The sequence below is a fragment of the Haliaeetus albicilla genome, chromosome 20, assembly GCF_947461875.1.
Source record: "Haliaeetus albicilla chromosome 20, bHalAlb1.1, whole genome shotgun sequence".
Lineage (NCBI taxonomy): Eukaryota > Metazoa > Chordata > Aves > Accipitriformes > Accipitridae > Haliaeetus > Haliaeetus albicilla.
The window spans coordinates 6,694,817-6,722,564 of NC_091502.1; the positions used below are offsets into that span (position 1 = coordinate 6,694,817).

The window sequence follows — 27,748 nt, forward strand, 5'->3', positions numbered from 1 at the left end:
CCAGATTTTAACTTGGTTCAGTAGTGATGTGAGATCACAACTTCCCCCTGAGCAGCAGCAGTCGTGTTAGTCTTTTTGGGGGGACTCTCCAGCATGAGTAAACGATTCTGGCACAGTTCTTTCCAGAGGCTACTGGTGAAGTTCATATCACAGCTTGGACTACAAGCAGATATATCACATGTTTAAAGAACAAAGTGCCCGTTTTGATTGATTGATTGATTGACTGATGCTGTGTCACAGGAAGGCTGTGCTTGGGAAAGCATTCAGCTTGCAAGTCCTGCCTCTCTGAATACTTTTTACCCAGAAGATTCATGGCTAGAGGAGGAAATTCAAAACTGTCAGGCAAGGCAGCATGCAAACTGGTCTTTCAACTTGCTGGGCCAGCTGAGCAAGAGACTTGAACACTAATACTGGGAGACCTTTGAAAGGATTTTCCTTTTTAGAAGGCAAACTACCTCTCTAAAAGTCTACGCCTCCCTGTAAGCAGGACATTTAGAAAGTAATTTGAAATCACTCCCACAAGTGTTCAGCCCTCTTTGAAGCATAACCAGCTACAGCAACCTGCGCAGTGCAAAAGCCAGCAAGGGAGGAGGCAGAACGTCAGTCTACAAGTATTTGCTACAAAATGTAATACAAAAAGAAGGGACGTTTCCCAGACCCTTCTGAAGCAAAGCCAGGGGTGACTGCACCAGCCTGCTATGGTATGCTGGCACTTAGACCAATATTTGACACTCCCTGAGTTTTCTTCCTCCTCTGTGCAGGTGTATTTCATGAGCAGGTGAGTGCCACCACCGAAGGGGAGATCATGTCAGCATAGCAAGGCTGGGGTGGGAGCAGGTGTAGGCTTGCAAGCAAAGCAGTCAAGAATCACAAGGTGACTTGGTAGATCAGAAGGCAGGAATTCAAATGAATGTACATAGGCCCAGTGGAAAGAGAGAATTTCATCTTCTGCTGTTTTTTCCTAATTTTTCTCCTGCCGGAGTCCTTTGACAGTGTGTCTAGGTACAAGTATTGCATCATCTGAATGGACTCATTGGTGGCTCAAAGCTCCCAGGGCCCTGAAGGGCAAAGGAGCTGCACAGTAGCTTTAAACAAATTAACACTTTCATGGGAGTCGTTCCTGTTTTCATTGAAAGGCGATAAAAGGTCTCCAGTGTTGTGCAAACCATCCATCTATACTCACTATGGCTTGTAAAGTATGCGCTGGGACAGATCTCAGGCTCAGCTAGGAAACAGCAATAACGGCTACTGTTAACGTGAGGCTGCAGCTGACCGATGTTAAGATGTTATTGTACGCTGAGCACTTTTCCCCCTTCTTTCCCATCAGGATGCCTCCCAACCCAAGCACGGTCCTGGTTCATGACTGCATGTTGTGAATGCTGTCCCTCCGGTGTGAGCTGGTTCATCTCACAGGCTATAGAAAAACAGGAAAAAAAAAAGATCCATTTTCTGTCGGTTGAGAGAGCTGAATTGGGTCATCGAATTGTCAGAGGAACAGGACAGCTGGCATTAGGTGAAGACCACTGCCCAAAAGGGAGAGAGGAGACTCGCTGCCCTGTTTCAGTGGTAGCAAGCCATTAACTAAGGCATGCACCCTGTGAAACCTTACCTTCTGATGCAGTGATATAATTGCTCATTTCATCACTCCCTGGCACAGTTCTGTGAAAATGGTCTGTACTAGACTCAGTGATTTTCATAGAAGGTTTTTTCCAGATCATTTTGAGACTGAGAAGAGGGGGGACAAAATGTGCCACCCTGTTGGCAGACCCGAGGAGACGGTAATCTTCAGGGAAGTGTGGGAGGGATAAAGAAATAACCTCTTAACCCTGTTCATCTGTGGCCTGGACAACATCTCTGGCTGTGGCCTAAGGGTACAGCCAGGCAGTATATTTAAACTGGGCTAAAAGGTAACTACTGCTAAAAAGTGCCAGGCAGCCCCTCTCCCCTTGCCACTTGGGTGCACTCCTGCTGTTTCCCTTGGAGCAGCACTGATGTTTGTCTTGACTCAGTGGTGAGCAGGTCAGGGAGTTAATACAGGGTAAAACAATCCGACGGGAAGAAAATTAAGATTTTTCTGCTCACTGAGTAAGATAAATCAGCTAATGGTGGAGTCAGACAAATGCCAGCTCCAGGATAAAGAGATGGGCAGAGCACAGCCCTTTCAAGAGCAGCCGCTGTTAAGAGTGGCACAGCTTCATCATGAAGAGCTGTAGGCTGCAAAGACATTACACTCGCACTCCAGTTTGAATACAGAGCGCCTGCCTCTTCAGGCATGGTGCATCTATTTGCTGTAGCTGATATATCGGCCACTGTGGTATTTAGGGCCTGGATTCAATAAAGTTCAATGAGGTGATGCCGTGATACTTTCCACAACACCATACTGAACAGGGGTACACGCACAAAGTTTAGAAAACTTGAGCAAGTGAAACAGCCACAAAATGAGCTTGGTTCATTGATTGCTTTGGGTTAAGGGGCATCCCTTCAAAGCATTCACTTTGAATTTCAGCTTTAGCTTTCATAAGAGCAGACCACAAACCTTGTTTTATTCGCTGTGTGCTTTTATTCTGGGTTTTGCCTTTTAAGTTTGCCTCAGCATTTTGTGGCCTTTGATGGAGAAGGCCTTGCAGACTGCATCCTGCTGGACTGAGTAGGATCCTAAGGAAATGATTCTGTAAAACCCAATTTACGGTCGGAGCGCCAAGGAGGTCAGCCCTGAAATGGAAAGAAGTTCTCAGGCCCAGCTCTGATAATCTGCTAATCCCTCCAGACACTTTGGAAATGATATTCGAGACTCCCATTGCCAGAAGTAAATCAGTATTACATTCCATAGGATAGTTCAAGGATGCCTATAGAAAGTTCATGTTTTGCATCAAGGGCTCTGTAGTTTCCAGTGTTTTCCTTGCTTTGTTTTACTCCCTATGGCTATAAGGCAGTACCCAAACTCCCCCCCCTCCCCGCCCTGCGGCCCCCACCAAATAGATCCTCGGTGCACACATCAAAGTAAATAGATGCCGAATAATTAAACTTTAAAAATCTAGCTGAAAATCCATTGTCACACAAAATGGACTATACAGATAAGAAGCAGGTAATCAAGACAATCTTTTACTGTCTGCACTTAACCATAAATGCTGGCCAGAATTCAGGAAGGATTAGGTGTTTCTACAGGAACCAGAGCATTTGCAAACACAGCACTTAGCAGCTGTTAATGTTTTGTGCTTGCAGCTCTGGGCCAGAGCCCATTTTTTGTGTTCCTTCACTCCTTTGCTTTCTGAAACACCATTACAAAAGGACACAGGACTTTTCTGCCATCTCATAGTGGTTCACCTTCAATAGCAGTCCTGGTCAGTGTACCTGTGCAACTTTCTGTTATCTATCTCATGAAATCTTGTGGATGATGTTGCCCAATTGCTACAATTCTATGTTATCTATGTATGGTAAAACAGTCTAATTATGATATAATTTTAGAGGAAACAGTCCAAGTAGGATATCATCACTATTTGGTCAAAAACAGATTTAGAAAAACAAAGCTAACCAGTCTTAGCACAAACTATATTTTGTATATTTACCAGGAAAGGTATTTCTAGAGTCCTGCTAAAAATAACTTACAGGATGTATATCACTGTTGTTGGTTTGTTTGTTGGGGGGGGGGTGTTTGTAATTAATAGCTTATTTAATGGAAACTGGGCTCAATTTCCAAAGAGCAGAGACTTTAGTACTTATATTCTCGCTAAGAGTAGAGTATTTGTTTGGTAGGCACAGTGTACAGCAATAAACCTGGTTTATTTCTTGTATATTTTATCATTTTTTACTAGATGATAGTATGTAATTCAAAGTTGAGGTTTTGAGTTTGTGATGTCTGATTTATATACCACGTATGGAGGCTAACAGGTACGGTACCTCAGTCACCCTCTGAAACAGAGTTTCTGAGCTCAGCCAACTGATATTCCTCAGGTACCTGCGTGGCTGCAACAGAATAGCATTTCAGTGGCTTACAATCTGTAGGATGAGGGAAGATTATTGTCCCATTTGACTGAGAGAGCACAGGTACCAAAAGGCTTAGAAGGACATTTAGTATTACATACAATCTAGTGTAACTGGGGCTGCTGTTCTGCAGTCCCACTGCGCTGCCCACCCATCCGCCTGCACTGCCTGACTCTGCATCCAGCAGTTGCACAACTGTGGCTATGTCAGCTTAAATTGCTGATGAAATGGAAAATTACAGCTTTTGGTGTGTGGGTTTTCGAGTGGATCAGCTTGCTGGAATGGCTGCCCCAGCGGCCCCAGTGCAGGCACGGTGCAAGGCAAACACAGGTTCTGGCGTGGGGTGCAAGGAAAAGCTGGAGGGTGACACTCACCTTGAGCCTGTAGCTCACAGTTACCAGCTGATTCCCTGCAGCGTCAAACTGAGCTCAACCACAAGTCCAAAGAAGACCTGGCCAAGAGTGTAGCTCCCGTGCATCGCCTTGGTGCCACCAGAGCTACAAACCTCCGTGGGCTTCACTGAATTATTCACGGAGCCAGGGCAGGGGGCTAGCGGTCCACCCTTTTGGAGTTGCTTTAAAATATTTTAAAAACTTAACCGAATCTTGGCTACAGAAAATGTTTCATCTTCATATACCCAGTAAGTGTAACTTGCACAGCAGCATGGTTTTGTGCCATAGCTTTAGAAGCTTCATAATACCTCCTGGTTTCTTAAAACAATTACAACATTTCAAATAACACTTGTATATTTGGTATCAGGTCAGGATATTAGCTGCTGATAGTTGGAGAAATATATACTGATGCTGGAACTACATTTCAGAGTCTATCCCTTAAAAAGTTTAATGAAACCTCCCCAAAGGGTAAGACTTCAAAAATCATGAGTTGTGAATGCACATTTAGACCTCCTCTTTTCTTTGTCTCTTCTCTTCCTAAGAATTTTCCCATTTAAATGACAGTTCAGGAAATAACTAACGATTCTCAGCTACACTCCAGTAAAAAGATGTGGATTAAGGATTTATCTGATTTGGGGGGGGGGGGGGGGGGGAGAAGTGTGGTGTGTGGAAGCCTGCGTGTTGGAGGGGAGGTTACAGTCACTTGTAATGAATCTCAAGGTTGGAGGAAAACAGGTTTTAACTTCCAAAATGCTAGATGTCTCACTCTTTATGCTGCTCTGTTGTTTCCAAGCTTAAGCACGCATTTAACCCTGCTCAAAGACAAGTTTTCCACAGTAAATAAGACAAAATTAGGCCCTTAAAGAAATTTGTAAATAAGGCAGTTTTTATAAGGCAACATTGAGTTAAAACACTGAAATGTCGCTTATAAAGCCCTTTTCAACTCCAAGTACCAAGGTTCGGTTTTTGTTCCTTTACCCCCCACCCCCATCTTTTTGCAACTGGGGTCAAAAAAAGCCCTGCAGGGTAGCACGGTTTTGCACATGCTGCCAGTCTGCTCCCACAGCCTAAATTACCAGTAAAAGGGCTAGAAATCTGAATGCAGATCTGTGCACGGCGGCAGCAGTTTGGATGAGGGGATGCATTAAAACCCATTAAACTCCACGTGATCCCTGCAGCACAATTCTCTTTTATCTCTCTCCTCTCCAGCACCCGGAGACTAAAGAGCTCATCTCCATAGGGCTCATCTCCATAGGACTGGGGAAGCAAAGTCTTCCACAGGCTTTACTTGTTTCTGATCCTCTGCTATTTCGCCCGGAATCTGTTGTGGCTTTATAAACTTTATTGGGAACTTTAAAGATGTTTCAAGCATCTTTGGAGGAATCTGATACATGTATGTGAATTAGAGAAAAATACAAAACATTCTGGGACCTCCTTAAAAGTTCCTAAAGTTTTACTTCACTTATGCATTAGAAATGGGCGGTTTATCTGAATAATGGATTTTTTCCTTTTCCTTGGTAAAACACCTCCTTCAGAGAGCCGTGGAAGTCCTTAACATTAACTGCTGTAATGAAACAACCCCTTGGTCTGGGTGTGAAGTCTCTAGCGTATAAACATTCACTCTCTTTATTTCTTCCTTAGACAAATGAAACCACATAACCGAGCCCGCAGCAGGCTGGATAAATCTTTCTCAGAATGACTCGTTTTATGCAGCTGGCTTCTTGGGGGGGGGGGGGGGGGGGAGCCCAAAACCTTAAATGTGGTTACTATGTCAACAAACGACGGGATTTAGGCATTTTTCTCAAGGACTTACGTCCACAGAAGGCTGAGGGGGAAATTTATGGAGCGGGTTGTGCTGACACTCTTCCAGCTGTTCCTCCCCCTGATTCAGGGGAGGCCCAGGGACGGCTCCGGGGGGGGCAGCGGCTCTTTCGGAGACCCCCCAAGCCCTCGGAGGAGCCGGGGAGGGCTGGGGCTCCTCACGGAGGGTAACCGGGGCTGCTCAGGGGGAGCTGGGGGCGAACGAGAGCCCCCCTGCTTTTCTTCGCGCTGAGCTCCTTATCTGTTGTTTTTTTTTGGGGGGGGGGGGGAGATTTGTGCTTGCAAGCGCCTGCTGCACTTTCTGAGGAGCCGGCAGAGAGGTAAGACGGATGTTTTTTTCTCTTTAACGGCTTTCCTTTCCTGCTCTTTTCCCAAGTTACGAGCCTCCCCAGCATCCCGGTCCTGTTCCATCCCCGAGCGTGGCCGCCCGCCCGCCGCTGCCGCGGCCCCTGAGGGACCCCCGGCCCAGAGGGGGCTCCGGGGGCAGGCAGACCACCCCCCCCAACCCCAGCCTCGGCCGGCCTTCAGCTTTCCAGTCCCGTGTCACCACGGCCCGCGGAAAAAGGGCGAAACATCAGTGGAGGGATGCTATCCCCGGTTTGGGGTTATTTGGGGGTCATGAGCGCTTGGCGGGGGGGTGTTGTTGCGTGAGGAAGGCCTCGTCCCTACACGAGGTCACTCCCGGTGGTGTCCGATCTGGTCAAATTGGGATGGGCAAGGAATGGTAGAAGTTGCTGAGGGGAATTCGGTGCCGCCTGGGAGAAGAGATGCGCCGGGAGCTGCCCGGGTGCAGCTGGAGCGGGGCTGTGCAGATGGTCCACAGCCCTTGTCCTGGGCAGGTGCCCACCTCTCACCCCTCCATCTCCGGCACAGCCGCTCACAATTCCTCCGCTCCATCCTTACGTAGCACAGCTAGTCTCTTTCGGGCTAGTTTGTTCACGGGATTTTGGAATTCGTCGCACAAGCACATTTTTTTTCCAGTGAAAGCGAAGGCCATGTGCTTCCTTTCTGCTTCCTTTACACCCACAAACTCTGAGTCTTAAAAAGTTGCTGCCACCTCGACTCCTATTGCTGGCATCAACAGACCCGCTTTAACAGAGATACACGGGGCCTCACGTACTGGGCCACAGAAAATCCGTCTCGGTGCTCCTGCAGGAAAAGAACAGCTGTGTGGAAAGATCAATAAACACAACCAGTTGCTCCAAGAGTCATAAAATGGAAAGGCTCTGCAAAAGAAAACGTGTGGCATGGGACCCTGGCTCCAGACACTGCAGGAGAAGTCCTGGGAAACTCAGTAATTAACGAGAAGCCTCAGACTTGTTTTCTTTCAGTGGTTCCACACAAAAATATTTGTTTTAGGAGAGGAAATCACAGGGGTAGGAAGAAATAGTTACCTATGCAAAAAGAAAGCTTGTTTACACTTAATGCATTGGAGAAATTGTTCACGAATGGTTTACCTATGTGAAAATAAAACACTCGCAGTGCTGCCAAGGCCAGAGAGACCTCAGGTGAGCTGCATATTTGCTGCCTCACCCTGTGAGCTTAAAGTGTCTGGGGCTGCTTTGGTTTTATTCACTCTAAAAAAAAAAAAACCCCAAAACAACCAACCTGTGAAAAACTGTATGAAAGCTGTTTCAGTGAAATTTTCTTCTTTCCACCTGCCTTTCCCACGTTACTGTAGCTCTTTGCTCCTTTAATCTGTGTATTTCCCTAAGTTTTGCCTTAGTGCTGAGGAGAGAGGAATCCCTTGGGAACGCACAGGTCCCCTTGCTGGCTCACTCTCTCCTCTCCATCCCCACCCCGAACCCCCTCTGCCCTCTTCGCAGCTCTCTCCTCCCACCCCCTTGCTCTCCCCAACCTCTTCTGGTGTGGTGACCTTCCCCATCGCACTTACATCTCCCCCAGCCTGGTCCACTCCTGCTCTCCTACCTGTAGGAGAGCTCACCAGCCTGTGCCACCCCTCCTCCTTGCTCTGCCACCACTTTGGGGACCGGTGTTTCCCCCCAGCCTTCCTTGCGAGCACCCACGACAGGTTTCCTGAGGAATGCCAGAGGCTCCCCAGCGATGTCATGTGAAGGAAAAAGAGCTGCCTGCAGTTATATCTTTGCTGCAGGGCAGGGTATGCAGGATTCGTGCAGAGCTCTGAGCATGTTTCCTCCACCCAAGCAGCTGTAGAAGCAGCCAGTGGTTCCCCTGCCTGTACAGAACTTAACATAAGGAGGGATGCTCTTATCCCCTTCCCTTTGACATTTCTTCTTGAAGCTTTTTGACAGCTGTGTGCCCAGGAACGCAGATCTTGAGGTGTGATTGATGGGCAAATTAAGATTTCTAAATGGTTATAAAGCTAAATCCTAAAATTAGAATAGTTGGTGTTGTGTAGGGGTTTGTATACCTGTGAAAACTTACTGGTAAAACTATTGCAGTAATTTATACCTCTTCGACTCAAGTAGGGGTTTGCAAGGGGATCAGAGGGAGCGGGTGAGAGCCTGCAGCCCCTCTCGGTGCAGTGCACGCTCCGTGCTGTGTGCCAGGGCCATCGGTCCCTCCTACCCTTTCCTTCCCCAACTGACTGTCTGCTTTCAGGCCCCTAATTCATCACATGGAAACCTGCAGTCTAGGAAAGCTGTCCACATAGTGTGTTGTGTCACTACAACTGTATTAGTAGCAGAATGATCCCAGCTAACTTTCCTGTACAGGCAAAGGCCAGCGGTCTGCTTTGAGTCTCACTTCTGCAGCCTTTTGCTCTTACAGGATCTCATCCAAAGCCCACTGATTTCCCATTCATCTTGGTGGGCTTCCACTCTGCCTCATTGCAGCTAATCTCACAGATAAGAGCTCCAGGATTAGGTTCTTTGATTCTGCCTCAAATGAGTATTAAATTCTCCTAAGATCAACCTTACTGCTAGGCAGTGTCTTCACTGTTGGATTCACTTTGGGGCTGAGCTGATCATGGATACGTGCCTTCACGATTAGATTCTTCCCCTTCTGCAATAAGAATGTCCCACGTCACAACGGGGATGTTGCAGTGACACACTGCAGGGCACCATATCGGTGTGTGGGGCTGACTGAATCAAAAGCTCTTTTATACCTGGGGGCTGCAAACTGCCTGCCTTCCTACAAGGTGGTCAAATGGGCAACGTTATCTGAGCCCCATGTGCTTTGACCCCCAAATGTCTCTTTCCAGCAACACTTTGCACTGTACTCACGTGGTTTCCTAAGAGACTGGTCCAGCCCTGCTTGGCTTAGAGCAGCATTTCTGTTCCCTGTTTGTACTGGATTTACCCTGATAGAGCCTAGAAGCAGAGGAGTCACATGAAGTTGTTGATTAAGAATCGCTGCCACCAATGTCATTCATGGATGAAGACTCTGGTTTTGTGTTTAATCAAACGTGGTTAGACACACTGTAGGGACGGTCACTTTCAGTTGCAAATAGTTTCAAATTTTCTTAAAGGATTAGAGAGACTGTGTCACTATTCAACAGGGATTTGCAGCCTACTGCACAAGGTCTCCTACTCTGAACACGGAGGTGACAGTTTGTGAATCTGGGGTGAAGCAGAATTGAATTGAGTATACAAATTAATCTAAAAGTCCTCAAACTCCAAAAACCCTGCTATATTTGGGAATGACTTTGAAGCTACTCAGGTTCAGTTCTGTAAAACCCCATGGGTAGACCCCAAACTAGACTTAAAAGCCAAAATTCTCTCTCTGATTAAAAGAAACATAGTATCGTTGATAAAAGTATGTACCTTGTCCTACAGGGACTGAATCTAGCTTTTATTTGCTCCTTTTTTGAAATGGGGCTATCATGATCTTCACTTATCAGAAAGCCACAGATAGAAAGGCATTGCCTTCCTTCCACAGAGTCAAAGTTACACCTTTCTTGTCTGATATGTAGACAAGACTCTTCCAATGTCAAACCTAAGGGAGACGGACAATCCTGAGGCTAGGGTATCTGACATTAAATTGAGGTAACTCCTAGATCATCAGTGAGAGTAGTTCATATGTAGCCATGACCAGAATTTTACAATTGTCTTCTCAGAGCCAGCCTTAGAAAAGATGAAGACAGGAAGGTACTGCTTTTCAGATGGAGCAAAACTTTATTTTAATTCATTGACTGACCTGTAATTACAAAGCACCATGCTGCCATCTCACAGGAACAGGTCTGTGCAGCAATGTAACTAAAGGTGGCATTTTAGGACACTGACACGTAATCCATATTAGAACCCAAACCAGTGATGGAGACATCCAGACCTAACTGGAAAGATCACAGCATCATAGAATCATTTAGGTTGAAAAAAACCTTTAAGTCCAACCGTAAACCTAACACTGCCAAGTCCACCACTAAACCGTGTACCTAGGTGCCACATCTACACTTCTATTAAATACCTCCAGGGATGGTGACTCAACCACTTTCCTGGGCGGCCTGTTCCAATGTCTGATAACCCTTTCAGTGAAGAAATTTTTCCTAATATCCAATTTAAACCTTCCCTGGCACAACTTGGGGCCAGTTCCTCTCATCCTATCATTTGTTACCTGGGAGAAGAGACCAGCACCCACCTTGCTACAACCTCCTTTCAGGTAGTCGTAGAGAGCGATAAGGTCTCCCCTCAGCCTCCTCTTCTCCAGACTAAACAACCCCAGTTCCCTCAGCCACTCCTCATAAGACTTGTGCTCCAGGCCCCTCACCAACTTGGTTGCCCTCCTCTGGACACGCTCCAGCACCTCCATGTCTTTCCTGCAGTGAGGGGCCCAAAACTGAACACAGGACTCGAGGTGCACCCTCACCAGTGCCAAGTAAAGGGGAACAACCACCTCCCTGCTCCTGCTGGCCACACTATCTCTGATACAGGCCAGGATGCCGTTGGCCTTCTTGGCCACCTGGGCACACTGCTGGCTCACATTCAGCTGGCTGTCGACCAACACCCCCAGGTCCTTTCCCACCGGGCAGCTTTCCAGCTGCTCTTCCCCAAGCCCGTAGCCTGCATGGGGTTGTTGTGACCCAAGTGCAGGACCCGGCACTTGGCCTTGTTGAACCTCATACAATTGGCCTCGGCCCATCGATCCAGCCTGTCCAGATCCCTCTGTAGAGCCTTCCTGCCCTCAAGCAGACCAACACTCCTGCCCAGCTTGGTGCTGTCTGCAGGCTTACTGAGGGTGCACTCGATGCCCTTGTCCAGATCACTGATAAAGATATTAAACAGAGCTGGCCCCAGTACTGAGCCCTGGGGAACACCACTCGTGACTGGCCACCAACCGGATTTAACTCCATTCACCACAACTCTTCGGGCTCAGCTATCCAGCCAGTTTTTTACCCAGCGAAGAGTACACTTGTCCAAACCATGAGCAGCCAGTTTTTCCAGGAGAATGGTGTGATAGACATAAACCATGGCTGCACTGTGTCATGTGGACACTTGTCACACTCTGATCTAATTTTCTGGTTGGAGATACAGGAATCCTGGGAAGCTGCAGGAGAGCCATGTGATTCTGCCCATGGACAGGGATTTTGTCTCATGCAGATGATGGGCTATGCTCCCTAAAACTTTGGACTTGCCTTGTGTCCGTAATGCACCACATCCCATGTGCAGGATGTGCACATGCATGGCAGCAGCATGCCTGAGGGTCTCGTTGGCTCATTGCAGCCTCTGGTGGGCTCAGTCGCCTGTCATCTAGAAATTCTTGGCAAATGGTCTAATTCCTCCTTTTCCAATCAGACTACGTTTCTGGATGGAATAATGTACTATTTGAGCAGGTAAGGCTAATAAGGGATCCTAAAACCAAGTTAATTTTTCCTTGCCCTCCTCTTTAGTGACCTCAGCCAAAGAAAATCGGTGGACATAATTTCTGAAGACACAGTGCATCAGTTAGATGCATTTCTCAGGGAGAGGTGGAAATGAAGATTTCCTTGTAGGCTTTGTAGATCCTTTCCAAAACCTTTTGCCTTTCTTGGATTAGTACAATCAGCAAGCAAATCTCAAATGAATGAGGAGCCACCAAACATGCCAAAATCGTGAGTGACTAATTGGTTCTTGTCGCCTTTCTTCCAATTTGCAGTATCATTCCCGATAGTGGCATTAAGCGTCATCTGTTCTCAGAGGGGCCACAAATCTTGTTGGAGAATCTCATATTTAATTACATGGTTTTGTTTCTCCTCTCATAAGAACACTAACATGTCCTATGAGGTTTTAAAAGAACATCACCAATTTACTGTATGTGTTAGCAGTCCTTGTTTCTTGTGCAGTTTTGGTCATCTAAATATAACTGTCCTTTAGATTCCAACACACAAGGAACAGTGTTGTTTGCCAGTCCTTGATGCCACTCTCTCTGCATATTCCATTTCCACAGTCCTAGAAGGACATAAGCAGAACTTATTTCCAAGAGTTTATGAAGCAGCTCTGATAAACTCAGTCAGTTATTCAGATAAAAAATTGGTGCCTCTTAATGAGTTGGATGAATATTTTTCAGATGGAATACTTAAAGGAAGGGAATAAGGGAAAATTATTTATGCTTACTGGAACCATTTAAGGTGACTATGTCAGAAATATTTATATTTTGTGAGTCTTTTAAAATTGTTATTGTAAGCAAATGAGGATGTATTATTTTTATCTGTTCCCTGCTCAATTAATGATTCTGAGTCTTGGAATTTCTACTTTTTTTAGAAGAAAATAATAGTGATGCAATTACGGATCAGCAGACAGGTGATCCAGAAGTTTTATATTTCATGAAATAGTGTCATTGTAGTCTATTCAAAGCAAAAATAAGCATCAGACAGAAGTATTTGTGGGAAAATGAAGTCTCTAGGAGATGGACACCATAATGCTTTTCCTGTCTGCTGCGATACAGAAGTCTGCTACACCTATATATGTCCCAGCTGAGGGGAAAAGGTCAAAGGCTGCAAGGCGGACTTGAATAAAGCCATAGAGATTTTTAATTAGAGGACTTTAACAAGCTTCCCAACTAGATGAGAATTACAGCTGTGGGTGAACTCCTGTGGCAGTATAGGGCAGCAGCAGTTACCTTCACATGCTCCTTGGAGCGTGGACAGCTTTTGAATGGCAGTTGTGTAATGAATCGATTTAGCAGGGGCAGGCTCAAGACCCTTTTCTGCAACTTGCAAAAGCAACCCTGTCTTCAAGGAAATTAGTGGGTACTTTGCACTGTTGGGGCAGCAGACAGATAGTCTGCTTATAGAGAAACCTCCAGTTTTATAAGGCAATATATTCAAAGCTCAGCCAAGACAAAGTAAATCTCCACCATGTAAAACTAGTAGGCCAAACTGCACAACCTGAACCATTGAAATGTTGTTTTATGTCTTCTTGGTCTGATTTAGATTTAAGCAAAATACCTGGCACAACTGACCAATTAGTAAAGTGAAGCAAAAAGAAAAATCACACAAGTTTGAATCTGATGATTCAGATATTTTATTTCTAGCTGTGACAGGTTTATCACTCTGTGTAGATCTTTAGTATCTGGCACCACTTATTAAAACAATATAGATTTTTTTTCCTGCAAAATTTGAAAGACAGTTCTCCCCCAGAATATTGTTGAATTGCAAAGTACTGAGACAAGCATGGAGTCAAGGAGTGAATCTGGCTCATGTCATGCATGTTTAGGTCTTGCACTGTAATAATCTAAGAATGTTGTGATGGATAATTACATACATACAAGTGCAAACAGACATACATGATTTTAGTGATGAACATCAGAGAGATGCACTAGGTAGGTAATGAGAATGTGAAGGGTATTATGGTATATGGGTTGTAAGTCTTCCATATATGAATTCCCCCAAAGCAGAGTTTTAATAGCTTATATATGTTAAGCCCTGTGTGTGTGAGGAGAGGTGTGACTATAGATCTCACGGGGTTGAGTGCCTCTGTGCTGGGCAAGGTGGAGGCTCGAACAGCAGAAGCATTTTTGGCTTTTGGGGTGTATTTGCAAACTTTGCCCATGAACTTCGGGGAAAAGGCAGGCCAAATTTATTCTTTGGGCCATCAGCTGAGCCACACTGAGCATCTGAAAAAGAATCCATGAGGAAAAAAATCCCCAAAATTTTGGCTCCCCCTCCAAAAGAAAAAAGTAAAAAAAAACCAACAAAAAACCAGAGGGAAATCTGTTAGCTTTGGGGACCTCACCTCAGATGAAAATGCCAGGCTGAGAAGCTATAGTGCAGAGAACAACTAAAAGTCTTTCACTGGAGGAGAGGTAGCTGATGGTGATGAATGACTAGGTACTACCTAGGGAAAAAAGCCCACAGAGAAAAAAAAGAGTGAAAGATGCTGAATTCCCCCCCAGTAGGGAATGGTCTGTATCAGGAAGAAGCAGGGAAGTAAACTGTCTGTGACTCAGAATTCATTACTTCTACAACGCTTTTTTCTATATAAAAAAAGTTACTCTGCAATAACTGTGTTTTCTGTCGCCGACTCCTGGTCTGTAGCTCCTTACAGAGCAGAGCTCTTAGACTATGAGGCAGGGAGAAGGGGTCACTGGGTCACCATCACTCAGGGGACGGCAGCCCAGTGCCCCTGCAGAGGCAAAGGGCTGCATAATTACACGGGCAGTGAGTGATCTCCTCAGGCCTCAGCGGTGCCTGCCCTTCCTGCTGCATTCATAAAGACCGTCACATCACTTTTTCGTCCTCCTGGATCCCTGACTGATCCCTGAAATTGCATAATCTTCCTCTTTTCACTGTGCGCAGCCACCTCTCCTGCCTTCCGTCATCTACTTCTTTATGGTACACGATCCCTCTTCACTTGGGGCAAAGCTTCCCAGCTTTCTCCCGGCCAATCTTGCCTTCAGATTTGACTGTAAAATCTTATCAAGTTCAGAGTCAGACTAAAGAGTCAGTTAATTTCCCAGGCAACCCTCCTCTTTTTTAAATATAAGCATCACATTTTCTATCCTTCAGTCACACATATCAGTCTGTACTTGAAACACTCATTAATCATCCTTGCTAATGCACATGGAATGTCTAATTTTGGTTAATACTGTGTTCTGGGAGAGAGACAGGATTTTGTATTATTTGGTCTTTTGAGAATTTGGTTTTGCAGTTGTTCTGAAAGTATTAACACTGTATGTAGGTATGTGGTCCTGGAGGAGTTGTTCCACTTGTACTAATTGGATTATTTTGAAGAGAAGGAAAATGGTTTACAGGACTGAACCCCCAATTCATATCAGTCAAGTACAACAGTGGTTTAACAGGAACACAAAACATGGCTTACTTTTGCTCCCCAAATTGTCATTTAATGAACCCATGCTAACAGATAATAATACGCATTATTGTGATAAGAAGAGTCACTTGTCACACAATTTTAAGCCAGCTCCAAGCAATATTGGAATGCAAATTTCAACAGCCAGTCTGTTGAACAAAGTCTCCTAAGTCTGTATGTACTTATACTGCTGGCACACAGTGCCAAATTAACAAGGAAAACACCTACATCATTAGAAAGAATTATATGTCTGAGATATTATATCATTTAACATTACCCCGTCTCTTTCCCTTCTTTGCCTCCCTGGTGGGAAACTGGAAGGGAAGAAGAATGCTATACCTCTTGCTAATGAAAAACACTAAAAAATTTCTGAAAATTCAGCTTTGTCTGAGATCTCAATTCAGGACACTTAATCCCTGAACAAGTAAATTTTCTCAGTATTGCTCTCACCACAGGTTCCATAGCAACCTTTGATTCTGAATTGGAATAAATTTTGAGTTATGTTTTATGAGAATATTTTGAACCTAAGTAGGGTGACCATAAATGAAGCTACAACTGTACTGAAGAGCTTGGTTTGATTAGTCATTGGGTCTGACAGTCTTACATTTGAAGGAAATGAGAAGTTATTTCCATTGATCTACTGTAAGTGGGAACCCAGAATATGCTTTGTTTTCTATGCAGACCACGCTGCACCATTATGAGGATGGCAGCAAGAGATAACTTTCTAGCAGAGTGGGATATGTGAAGGCCAAGTTTGGCAAGATAAATTAAAAGTTGTAGAAGACAATGAAATTCCAGGAACGGACAGGACATGACTATTGAGAGCTAAACGGATAGGCTGCAAATGGAAACTGGCCAAAAATCACAAGTGATATGACAGAGAACAGCTGAGCTTTTATCCTCTCCTAGAAGGTATTGCCACATTTTCAAGTCTCAAGCCTGCTTTATCAGGGCATTGTGACAGTGTGTGTTTAATGTTCTCTATGATTTACATAGAAATACTAATTATTTACAGAGAAATAATTATTAGGTCATTAGTTAAATTCAACCCAGAATGCAAAGAGTTACTAATAAAAAACAGATTAAACAAAGTATTTTTTCCTTCCCTTAGAGACACATTCATGTCAAAGTATTATTAAACAGAGAACCATTTTTTGCATGGCATCAAAGAAGTCACCAGAGAACTGGAGACTACACCACTCTCATAAGTATGCGCAGAAATTTGCATTTGGGAAGTAGAAAGTGAATTGAACAACGAAAATGCGCAAATTCACTCACATGCTCGATGGTTGTGGTATATTATGGCATCAATCTTGCAAGAGGTTGGTCCTTATGTACAGTCTCTTCCATATCTCATTATTTTATGCTTTCTAACAGATCTGCATAGCTTTTCTAGTATAATTTGCAGAAGTAATTGAGTCTGAGTTTCAGATGAAGAGCTAAGGGGTACTCGGCACACAAGAACTGCAGGGAAAGGCTGGGATCTACAGTGCCAGCGGTCAATTACCCTGGGTCCAACCAGGAGCAAATTCAGTCCCTGCTAATACATACAGCTTCCTCCACGCTGCCTGTTGGCTCTGAGCAGGAGGAGGTGAGAGAAATTAACACTCGGACAGTATCACTGGTGTCTGAGATGTCTGTCTCTGTGTTACATCTTTCCTCCGTATCTGAGAGTCAGTTGGAAAGTGTCTGACCTGCAGTTGTCATGGAGTCTGTGGGACCATTGCTGTTGCCTTCAAGGCAAGAATCTTTGATTTCATCCTGGATTTTTCATAGACAGTCAGAATCTCGTATTTGGCATTTCTATATTTTTTCATATTTCTTTGTGATATGCAAATGCTTTATGGTCCCTGAAAATATATTGAATTTGATTAATTATGTTAAACAGATTCAAGAGCAGTTTAACTACACTGGTGTGCAAGAACCAGCTGTCTTGTATAAAGCCAACTAATTACTTTCATTCACCCCAACCATCCTATTGGACTAGGCCATTGAACTCTAGCTAAAAGTGATGTTGATTTGCATACTAGGCATCATCTGCCTCCTGTTAGATTGACAAGTAGGTAATTAATTCTTTATTTTGGTCAGCTTTCTTCATTTGTTTTCCTGATTAAATTAAGGAGTAGAGATTTTCATAAATGAATCCTCGCACTGGTTTCTATTTTACTTGTATTTTATGGCTCTAGATTAAACTTCCCAGCACTGCTTACATATTCTGAAGTTCTTCTCTTTCATATGTCCTCCATTTCCTAGGATGAGAAAATAAAGAAAGCTTTTATGCATGTGGGGCAGTAGAAAATAAGAGTCTGTTGTAATGTTCAAAGTTCAGATGTTCAACAGCTCACCCAACTACCCACTTGAGGCAGGAGAGATACACTGCAGCAGCTCCTGAGCTTGACCCACATATTTTGTCAGATGTTTTCTTCTTTCTAATAAAGGAAACTTCTCTACAAAAGCTCCTGGATTTATTTTTACCATGCTTACCATTTCCATGATGAGGAGTGTACTTATTCTCTTGTATTTTCAACTAGCTCTTAATTACGGTACTTTCATGTTCTACTTGCATATGGTTGAACTGAAGTTAAGAGCTTCAAATGAAGCCAGGATCTGTCCCTGCATTAATACTGTTGCAGAGACTGACTTAGAACCAGAATGATTTTTCAAAGAAGTAGATAACACTGCCTCTGGGCAAACCACATGAGTAAAATGGTTCAGCCAGTTAAGGGACTAAATAAACCAGGTTAAAACAATAATAACAATAGTAATATTAATAGTAATAATAATGATGATGATGATACGTTAGGTTGCACCAACTAGAAAAATAAAATCAATGCAAAAGTTTTAAAGACAAATCTTGTACAGAAACCTTGTTTAAAATTGAGTTTCTGTCTGACACCATCAATTTGGGAATTGGATGACTAATGGGAAGAGTTTGGCTGTTTACAATACTACAAAATTAATGTTTGAAAGTTGGCTTTTATAGATTACTGGGTTTCTGCAAAGTCCTGTCATAGGACTTCAAATTCACTCAGAGCGAAAACAATTTTCTTTTTGTCTTTGTTACTTGTTGTCCTTGTTTATAACAAGGGTCAGCATTTTTAAGTACAATGATTTGGAACTGTTTGAAGTAAGCTATTGCCTTGTTCCAGTGTGTTAATAAGGACCTTGTAATTAAAAGTAACCTCCCAACAATGAACCAAGGGCTCCGTGTCTCCTTGGCATGCTGGGTGGTTTGTTGCTATGTTGTTAAGACATTTTTATGTTACTGATGGAACAGCTTAGCTATCCAGGAAGAAAATAATGAAGTTGGCTACATACCTCACTGTTACACACCTGTGTAACACCCTAGAGAAGAGGTTAACATGCAACACGATACTTCCTGGTGCACTGGCCACTGAGAGAGGAACGATGGATTTTGGGCAACTGGTGGCATTCATCAGTAGGGCTCTGACTTTCCAGCTTGTAAAAAAAAAGTTGAGTAAGTTAAATATGTTACTTGAAACCTGAACGGCAGCACAAAATATGAGTAGCATGTGGAGAAGCTAGGAAAAAAATATTAAGAACAGCACGCTTTTAAGGAATGAATTATTTATTTATGATTTATGTATTGCAGTCATTGAGATTGTTAAAAACCAGGAATCCCCTCCCAATGGTACAAGAAGCAAGTATGACCGCCATTTAAATATTTGGGCAATACTCCAGAAACGTAGCTTGCGTATCTGTCTATATGTCCTCTTGCCAGATGTGCTCCCCTTTCTCATTCTCTCCAGGAAACCCATCCCTCCTGTTTGTTACTTCACCTCTTTCAACACCCGTGTCTGTGAGGCTGGAGGCACCCGGTTCTTGGCACCCTCCGGCAGGACCAGGTTTTCAAACAGGCACAGCATCACCTGGGCAGGAGATTAAAATCAAACCAAAGGGAATAGGTTTCACCCAGGGTACCAATTAATTATGGGAATTCAGTGAAACACAAGGATGTGGAAGCCAGAGAATTAGTGAAAATAGAAAGGAAGCAGGAAAATTCATGGAAGAGTGCCCCAACAGAACCAAGAACTAGAAAACAGTGTATTCTGCATGCAGCCTCTGATTTAGGAAGACTCCAAACTTTAGATTGCCAGAAGATAGGAAAGTAAAATAGAGAGAAAATTTTTCTGTATTTGTCTTGTTTCTTGCTCCTCCTTAAGCCACTTGGAGACAAGAGAGTTGGTGAGATGGCTTTTTGGTCCAATCTAATGCAGCAGGTCCTACCTAACAACTTTCACTAGAGAATGAGATTCAGAAATCTGGCTCAAAATCTTGCCCTGGATCTTTCGTTGTTTATTTCCAGTGTAACTGGTTTTATTTTAAATATTGACATCTCATCCGGTATCTTTTAAAATAGATGTATTTCCTGTATTTTATCAGCTGCATTTTAACGTCAGTGTTAGAAACTCCCTTACTCACCACTGATAGTACTGAAGAGATAATGTCTTTGATGAAGGTTTTACAGTCTTCCTTATGAAACAGGCTCTTATTATTGATGAATAAACAGGTTTGGCTTTTATGGATTGAATCTGTTGCGTTTCCTGCATGACAGCATGAGAAAGAGAAAGAGGGAGAGAGAAACTTGTAGTAACTTTTTCATCTTGTTGGAAAGAAATCAGCCTTTTAGGGCAAAGGACTGGTGTTTTTTGTGTACTGACAATAAAGGTATCAAAGCAGTATCACTCCCAAGTCCTACAGAAAATATTCCTCTGCTGAGGACTCAATTAGTACATCGGTTTACTTTAGCAGCACCGAGGTACTCAGCTCTTGGGCTGAGGAATTAATCTTCTCAAAGGATTTAAAATATTGTTAAAAATAAACCAGGATCACTTAAAACATCTTTTCAGGTGGTGGTTGTTAATCTGCACCTAGTGTCCAGGCCTAATTGCCTTGTATGACCTGGCGATGAATTGGTCTTATGAATGGTGCTGTGTCTGGATTACTTTGCAATTGTTAACCTAAATATTTGCAGGGAGGATTGCCCTTCTTACAGGGCCTGCTTTGTATTGTGTGGGGTTGTTAAGATTGAGATGCCTTAATGTAATTGATACAGCAACATGCAGACGTGCCTACTTTTTTGTTCTTTTTTCAATTTCTTTGTTATTTTTCTGGGTGCTGTCTATAGTAAAAGATTTAGCATGAACTGACGGTAGGTGAACTGTTACTCCATTTTTCTATATTTTCAACAGAATTTCAAACTAACAAAAAGTAGTGGATGAACATCCCTGAAAGCCAACTCTTTTATTTACAGAACATACACAGCATGGGAAATGTGTTATTTTATTAACATGCCTAAATGTAAATCACCAGTAACATATTACTCTTAGCAGTGTGTTTAGTGTCCAAGCCTTCATAAGCCTTCTTTGCTTTCGTTGAGACTGCTGGTAGTGGTTGTAAAAAGTAATAGTAGTTTCCAGAGAGGGAATGGTCCTCTGAAGATGTAACAGATTTCCAACTAGCAGCAATCAAGGGCAGAAGTTCTGCAGCCAGCGTGAGTTTTACCAGATGCTAAACCATCACCTGATTGAAATCCTGGTCGTCATGGGGAACTTAAACCATTCACATATCTGCCAGAGGGACAACACAGCAGGGCACAAGCAATCCAGGAGGTTTCTGGAGTGCATTGAGGATAACTTCCTAACACTGGTGACTGAGAAGCCAGTGAGGAAAGGCACTCTGCTGGACCTCCTTACGCTTACAAACAAGAAAGATCTGGTTGAGAATGTGAAGGCTGGGAGCAGCTTTGGCTGCAGTGACCAATAGTGATGGAGTACAACACCTGAGGGAACGAAAAAAGGACAAATAGCCGGATCACAGCCCTGGGCTTCAAGAGAGCAGACTTTGGCCTCTTCAGGAATCTACTTGGAAGAATCCCATGGGAGAACACCCTGAAGAGAAGAGAGCTGTTGACTTTCAAGAATGACCTCTGCCTCCAAGCTCAAGAACGGTCCAGTCCAACACGCAGGAAATCAAGCAAAGATGGCAGGAGGCCTGCATGGATGAACAAGGAGCTCCTGACAGAACTCAAACATCAAATGGAAGCATACAAGAATGTATTGGGGTTACGTGGCAGGGTTTTGGCAGTGGGGGGCTGCAGGGTGGCCTCTGTGAAGAAAGGCTGGGGCTGCCCTATGCCAGACACAGATGGTTCCAGCTGGCTCCACAATGGACACGCTGTAGGACATGCTGAGCCCATCAGGGAATCTGGTGGTGCCCCTGGGAAAACATATTTAAGAAAGGGGCAAAACACTGCACAGATAGTGAGGAGTGAGGAAAAAAGTGTGAGAAACAGTCCTGTGAGCACCAAGGTCAGAGAAGAAGGGCGGGGAGGTGGTGCTCCAGGTGCCAGAGCAGACATTCCCTTGCAGCCCATGGAGAGACCATGGTGGAGCAGGTATCCACACTGCAGGCCATGGAAAGGACCACCCTGGAGCAAGTGGGTATTTCCTGAAGGAACTGTGGCCCTTTCAGAGCCCACACAGGAGCAGGTTCTCCTAACAGGAACTGCGGCCCATGGAGGAACCACGCTGGAGCAGGTGGATGCTGAAGAACTGAAGACCATGCAGAGGACCCATGCTGGAACAGTTCCTGAAGGACTGCAGCCCATGGAAAGGACCCACGCTGGAGGAAGGGAAAAGTGTGAGGAGGAAAGAGCAGCAGAGACAAACTACAATGGACTAACCAGAACTGACCACTATCCCCCATTCACCTGCGTCACTCGGGCAGGGTGGGGTAGAAGAGTGGGGAATGAAGGAATGAAGCTGAGCCTGGAAAAAGGGGAGTGATGGGGGGAAGATGTTGTTTTAATTTGTTTTTATTTCTCACTACCCAAACCTATTTTAATTGGAATAAATTGAATTAATTTTCCCCAAGTGAAGTCTGTTTTGCCCATTACAGTAATTGGCAAGTGATCTCCCTGTCTTTATCTTGACCTACAAGCTTTTCCATCTTATTTTCTCCCCATCCTGTTAAGGAGAGGTAGTGAGAGAGTGGCTGGGTGGGCATCTGGTAGGTCAACCCACCACCAAAAGGCAGAAGCAGGGTCAGATGACCTGGGAGGAACGCAGAGACACTGTCCAAGCATGCAGCGATGGGGTTAGGAAAGGCAAAGCCCACTGGGAATTGAATCTGGTGAGGGACATAAAGGACAACAAAGAAGGCTTCAACAAGTGTATAAGCAGTAAAAGGAAGACTAGAGAAAATGTGGGCCTACTGCTGAACATGGCAGGGGACCTGGAGACAAAGGACATGGAGAAGGCTGAGGTACTCAGTGCTTTCTTCACTTTGGTCTTTACTGGTAATACCAGCCTTCAGCAATCCCAGGCCCTGAATGGGAAATGTCACTCCTGTCTTCAAGAAGGGCAGCAAGGAGGATCTGGGAAAGTACAGGCTAATCAGCTTCAGCTCAGTCCCCAGGAAGGAGGTGGATTACATCTTCCTGGAAGCCTTTTCCAAACATACGAAGGACAAGAAAGTGATTGGGAGTAGTCAGCATGGTTTACAAAGGGGAAATCATACCTGATCAACTTGATAGCCTTCTACAACAAAACGACCAGCTTAGTGGACAAGGGAAGAGCAGTGGATTTTAGCATGACTTTTGACACTGTCTCTGATAACGTGCTTATAGACAAACTGATGAAGTATGGACTAGATAAGTGGATAGTCAGGTGGATTTAAAACTGGCTGAACTGCTGGGTTCTAAGACTTGTGATCGACGGCATGAAGTCCATCTGGAAGCCAGTCAGTACTGGACTGACAGTTCTGTGAATAGCAGGTACTCACATCTAACGCATAACTCTGCTAGAGTCCACCCAATTGGACATTTGTTCAGTTTCTGTGCTTAGATCTCAGTAATCCAGATACATAGTTATATTTCTCTGGGTGGTGTGTTGTGGTCTAACCCCAGCCAGCAACTAAGCACCACGCAGCCTCTCACTCACTTCCCCCCCACCCAGTGGGATGGGGAAGAGAATTGGGAAAAAAAACCCTCGTGGGTTGAGATAAGAACAGTTTAATAGGACAGCAAGGAAGAAAATAATAATTATAATAATAATAATAAAATTACAACAACAACATTATTATTATTATTATTAATAATAATAATAACAGAAATGGAATATACAAAACAAGTGATGCACAATGCAATTGCTTGCCACTTGCCAACCAATGCCCAGTTAGTTCCTGAGCAGCAATCCGCCCCCCAGGCCAGCTCCCCCCAGTTTACATACTGGGCATGACGTCACACGGTATGGAATATCCCTTTGGCGTGTTTGGGTCGGCTGCCCTGGCTGTGTCACCTCTCAACTTCTTGTGTCCCTCCAGCCTTCTTGCTGGCTGGGCATCAGAAGCTGAAAAATCCTTGACTTTAGTCTAAACACTACTTAGCAACAACTGAAAACATCAGTGTTATCAACATTCTTCTCATACTGAATCCAAGACATAACACTATACCAGCTACTAGAAAGAAAATTAACTCTATGCCAGCCGAAACCAGGACATGGTGATTTGAAACCTCTTTGTCACAATTTCAGACAGTAAAAATTTTTTTGGGACAAGGAAGTTATTTTCCATTGAGATGTATTTGTTCTATTTCTGCTTTGAATTGTGTAGGTGACATAAGCTCCTAAATCCCACTGATTTTGGAAAAATATGCTTTCATAGTTTATAGTACAAACCTGGATACAACAGCATAGAATGGAAATAGTATAGTGCAGTATTGCACTTCTAAAAATGAGGTCATTAGGCCTGCATAGTTCTGATTTCCTGGTAATTTTGAACCAGGTTATTCTGACTGGTTGATTACTGGCTTTCTGTAGGTTCCTCTTGATGTTTTGGTTGCTTCTGTCCTAATCAGCTCTTGAGAGTTGCATTAAATACATTTTTTTATACAAGTTTGCTCTGTTGATTGTTCTTTGTTCTGGAGATTATTATCCGTAATATTCTTCACCAAAACCTGAACGCTGCTTTTGTATTTTGACTACTTCATATTTTGTATGTCAGCATCTCAGATCATCAGCTCAAAATCTGAAATGCTCAAAATTTAAAGGAAATTTCTGAAAAATATTGAAAATATTATAAGAGGCTTCATACCCATGAAAGATTTAACCTAGCCAAGTTTGTAAAGTACTTGGAGATTCTGAGATTGTGGGTACAATTCAGGTACAGATATAATGACCTATTGTCCTCTAAGCAGGAACCTCATCAAGATATTTCAGTTACTGAGTTGCCAAAACTGGACTGGACTTTGCAGCTAGTCTTGCCAGACAGTTAAGCGTCACATAGCTCTCTAAACTTTGGTCTGTCTTCTACAACAGCATTTGATGTCCTAACCATAAGCAAGATTTCATGGGCAGGAATACCAGAAACTGCAAGAAAAGGCATTTATCACATTTGTGTGTCTGTTGTTTGTTATTTTTATCTTTCCTGTGTGATCTGAATCCAGATCTTTCTCTTTGCACTTGTGAAGCACCTGGAGATCAACTTGTGCCATGTAGTATTCTTTGCGTTTCAGTTCTCCTAAAATTTCAATCCTCAAAGCAAGATATGTTATTTTGTTCACTTCCTCCCCGCCCAGGACCATGATCAAAATCAACATTCATATGGCAACATCCTAGATGAGCACCCTGGTGTGTGGTTTGAGACCAAGAAAATTACTTGGACTTAGCCTTTATGATAATCTTTACTTAAAGCTTGATAGAAGCAGAGGAAAGTCCCCTCAACTTTAGTGGACCTTGTATCTGACTCAGAAGGCTTAAACTGGTAAAAGCCCAGCCTTGCATGAGAAGAGTATGGCAGTGAGGAGCTTGTTTTCTCCTTTTCGCTGAAGGCTTCAAGCACAAGTCAAACATTGTGGAGTTGTAGTTCTGTCTTTATACTCTCATGTAGTTAATTTTCTTGGTACTGAGATTCCAGAAGAGCTTTCAGCTAAAATGAATGTAACTAATAATTTGGAATTCAATAATATCTGATTTGCAAATTATTGCATGAGACATATATGAAGCCTCATACTTTGTTATAAATTATTAATTAGGTTTTGGAAATTATCTTGGATATGTAAATCTATTATTAAGTAAATATTCTGGCATTTCTACTTTTAAGAAATGAATGTAATATTGCCATTAAAAATTCTCCTTGTAATTATTCACAGAGTAACTCCAAGAAACATAAGACAGAAATTAATTTCTCTTAGAATTAATGTTCTCTTGCATTCAGGATTGCAGTTATTCTCCACATCGTGCTACTCTAATTCAGAGAAAAATGCAGTTGGAAGTTGCTATTTCTTCTAGGGAGGAAAAGAGAAGAACAAATCACATTCTAGCAGATCTTCTGTAATATATTACTTTGTCTTCTGTATAGGAAGGGATATATAGGAGGGAGCTGTACAGGTCCTTCCAACTGGAGAGCACAAAGCCAGGGGCATTCTATGTTTTCCTATGTGATGCCAGGCTCTGGGGATAATTGTGTGTCTGTAGGAGAGTGTAGTTCCTCTCCCTGTAAACCAGGCAGCAAAAGCAGGGAAGCACAGGTCCCATCATTCCAGCAGGCGTGTATCTGGTTTTCTGCACTGTGTTGTTCTGCCACTGGGATAACTCAGCTCCCCGCCTGCAGTGCCTTCTGCACACCCAGTTACCTTCCTGTGGCACTTTGCAGCTCTCAAAGACATAATTATACCTTTGATTTCTGCCTCTTTCATTTCTTACAGTAAATGACCAGGTATGACCAGGGATGATTTTGGCATTTGGTTCTGCTTCTGACACCTGCAAATAATAGACCTGGGTGGTAAAGTTTTGAGGTTCGTTGTTATTTTCATTTCTGTGGATATGTATTTAGCATGTGCCATTCTGGGTCACCCATTTTGTCCACGCTGTCAGGTGCAGCTTGCTCAGGGTAGATTCCAGCTGATAATAACCAACCAACAGTTTGCACAATATTTATCTAGAAGTCTTTGATTGCAACTTTAGGTTATTTCTGCCTCGACTGCTTAATTTTACTTTCACCAGAACACTCCCCAAATCTTTGCTTTCATATGGTAAATGTGTAGGAATGCTGCATATGAGACTATTCAGCACAAAGATTTTAATGAAACGCTCCTGTAAATATGCTTGTTTCTCTCTTGCTACAGTTATTTTAAGTGTATGTTTAACTTGCTGATTTCACACACCGCTGTGCAGCCATTTGTTATATATTAACTTAAGACTCAATCCCGCAAGGTACTGACTGCTTCTGGATCACACTGAGTCCCTTTCCCTCCCAGTGGTTGTGTTAAAGGGCTTAAAGGGTGCTTAGCACCTTGCAGGACTGAGCCCCGAATCCAGACAACAACAGGCTCTTTCAAAAACCAAACAGGTTTTCTGGAACAAGGTTCATACTGTAACTGGGCAATATTCTGTGCAATGGATTTTCATACATTTAGATTAAATCTTACCCAGAACAACAGATCTGGTAGTTAATGGCTGCTGGAAGACATAAACATTCAGGTATGTATGGTGGTAATTAATTACATTTTACAACTATGGCATTATTAGTTGTTCCAGTTAAGTGCAAAACCATAACTTAGACTAATAGTTAAACTTTTGTGTGTTGGCTGCAGTGCGCTTTGCCCCTCTGTTAAAGTGTATGTGGTTTTTAGAGTTGCAGATAATCTGTGCAGTTCATCTAGCAAAGCCATTTGGGCATTATTCATTGCCGCGCTTACACACTATACGACGGGGCACTTTGTGTGCTGTGACTTCAAGGGGAGCCCACCGGCAGTGGGGGGCAGATTCCCTGGCATTGTCCCAGCTTTCTGGACCCCCCTTGGGCAGAAGGCCACCCAGCCATACAGCTGAGCCACTGGCGGCTGCCTGCAGCCACTGGTCTGCACTGGTGGCACTGGGCTGGAGCCCTGTCCTCCGCTGCGAGTCGGGCATTTTGAAAGGTATGCTTTACCGAAGGGTACTAAGCCGATCGTTGCTTACCTTTTGGGAAGTCAGGAGAAATATTTAGTAGCCAAATGTATCTTAAGAGATCAAGAGATGGTGTAGCCTGTGCAAACTCCAGTATTAATTATTACTCTTCCTCTGAAACTTGTTTCGGGAGAAGAGCATGGCATTGGTCTGTTGTAAATTCAGATGTATTTGGCACAGAAGAAGTGCTGTAACGTACCGTTTCTGAAGTTACTCTTCCTGTTTTGTATGCAGATGAAGAACATAATCTTCCACTGTTTGCAAGGAAAAAACCAGGACCTGAAACCTTTAAGCAATGGGGTTTAATGCCATCTACAAGCAAGGAAAATGACGTCCAAAAAGGCAGCCCCTGCCTTCCCTGTTCAACACCCTGCCATGCTAG

General features: G+C 43.6%; 1 protein-coding gene across 3 annotated transcripts in view; it reads left to right on the forward strand.

The window, feature by feature from the left end:
* SPATA13 (spermatogenesis associated 13) overlaps nucleotides 1-27,748 on the forward strand; it is a 161,621-nt gene that overhangs the window by 74,019 nt on the left and 59,854 nt on the right. Inside the window, exon 1 of one of the 3 annotated variants that reach the window (XM_069808137.1) lies at nucleotides 6,473-6,514. The exons of the other annotated variants lie outside the window; for them this stretch is intronic. The gene's annotated coding sequence lies outside the window, so the exon portion shown is untranslated. Of the gene's footprint in view, nucleotides 1-6,472; nucleotides 6,515-27,748 lie in introns of those variants that run through there. 3 annotated transcript variants of the gene reach the window in all.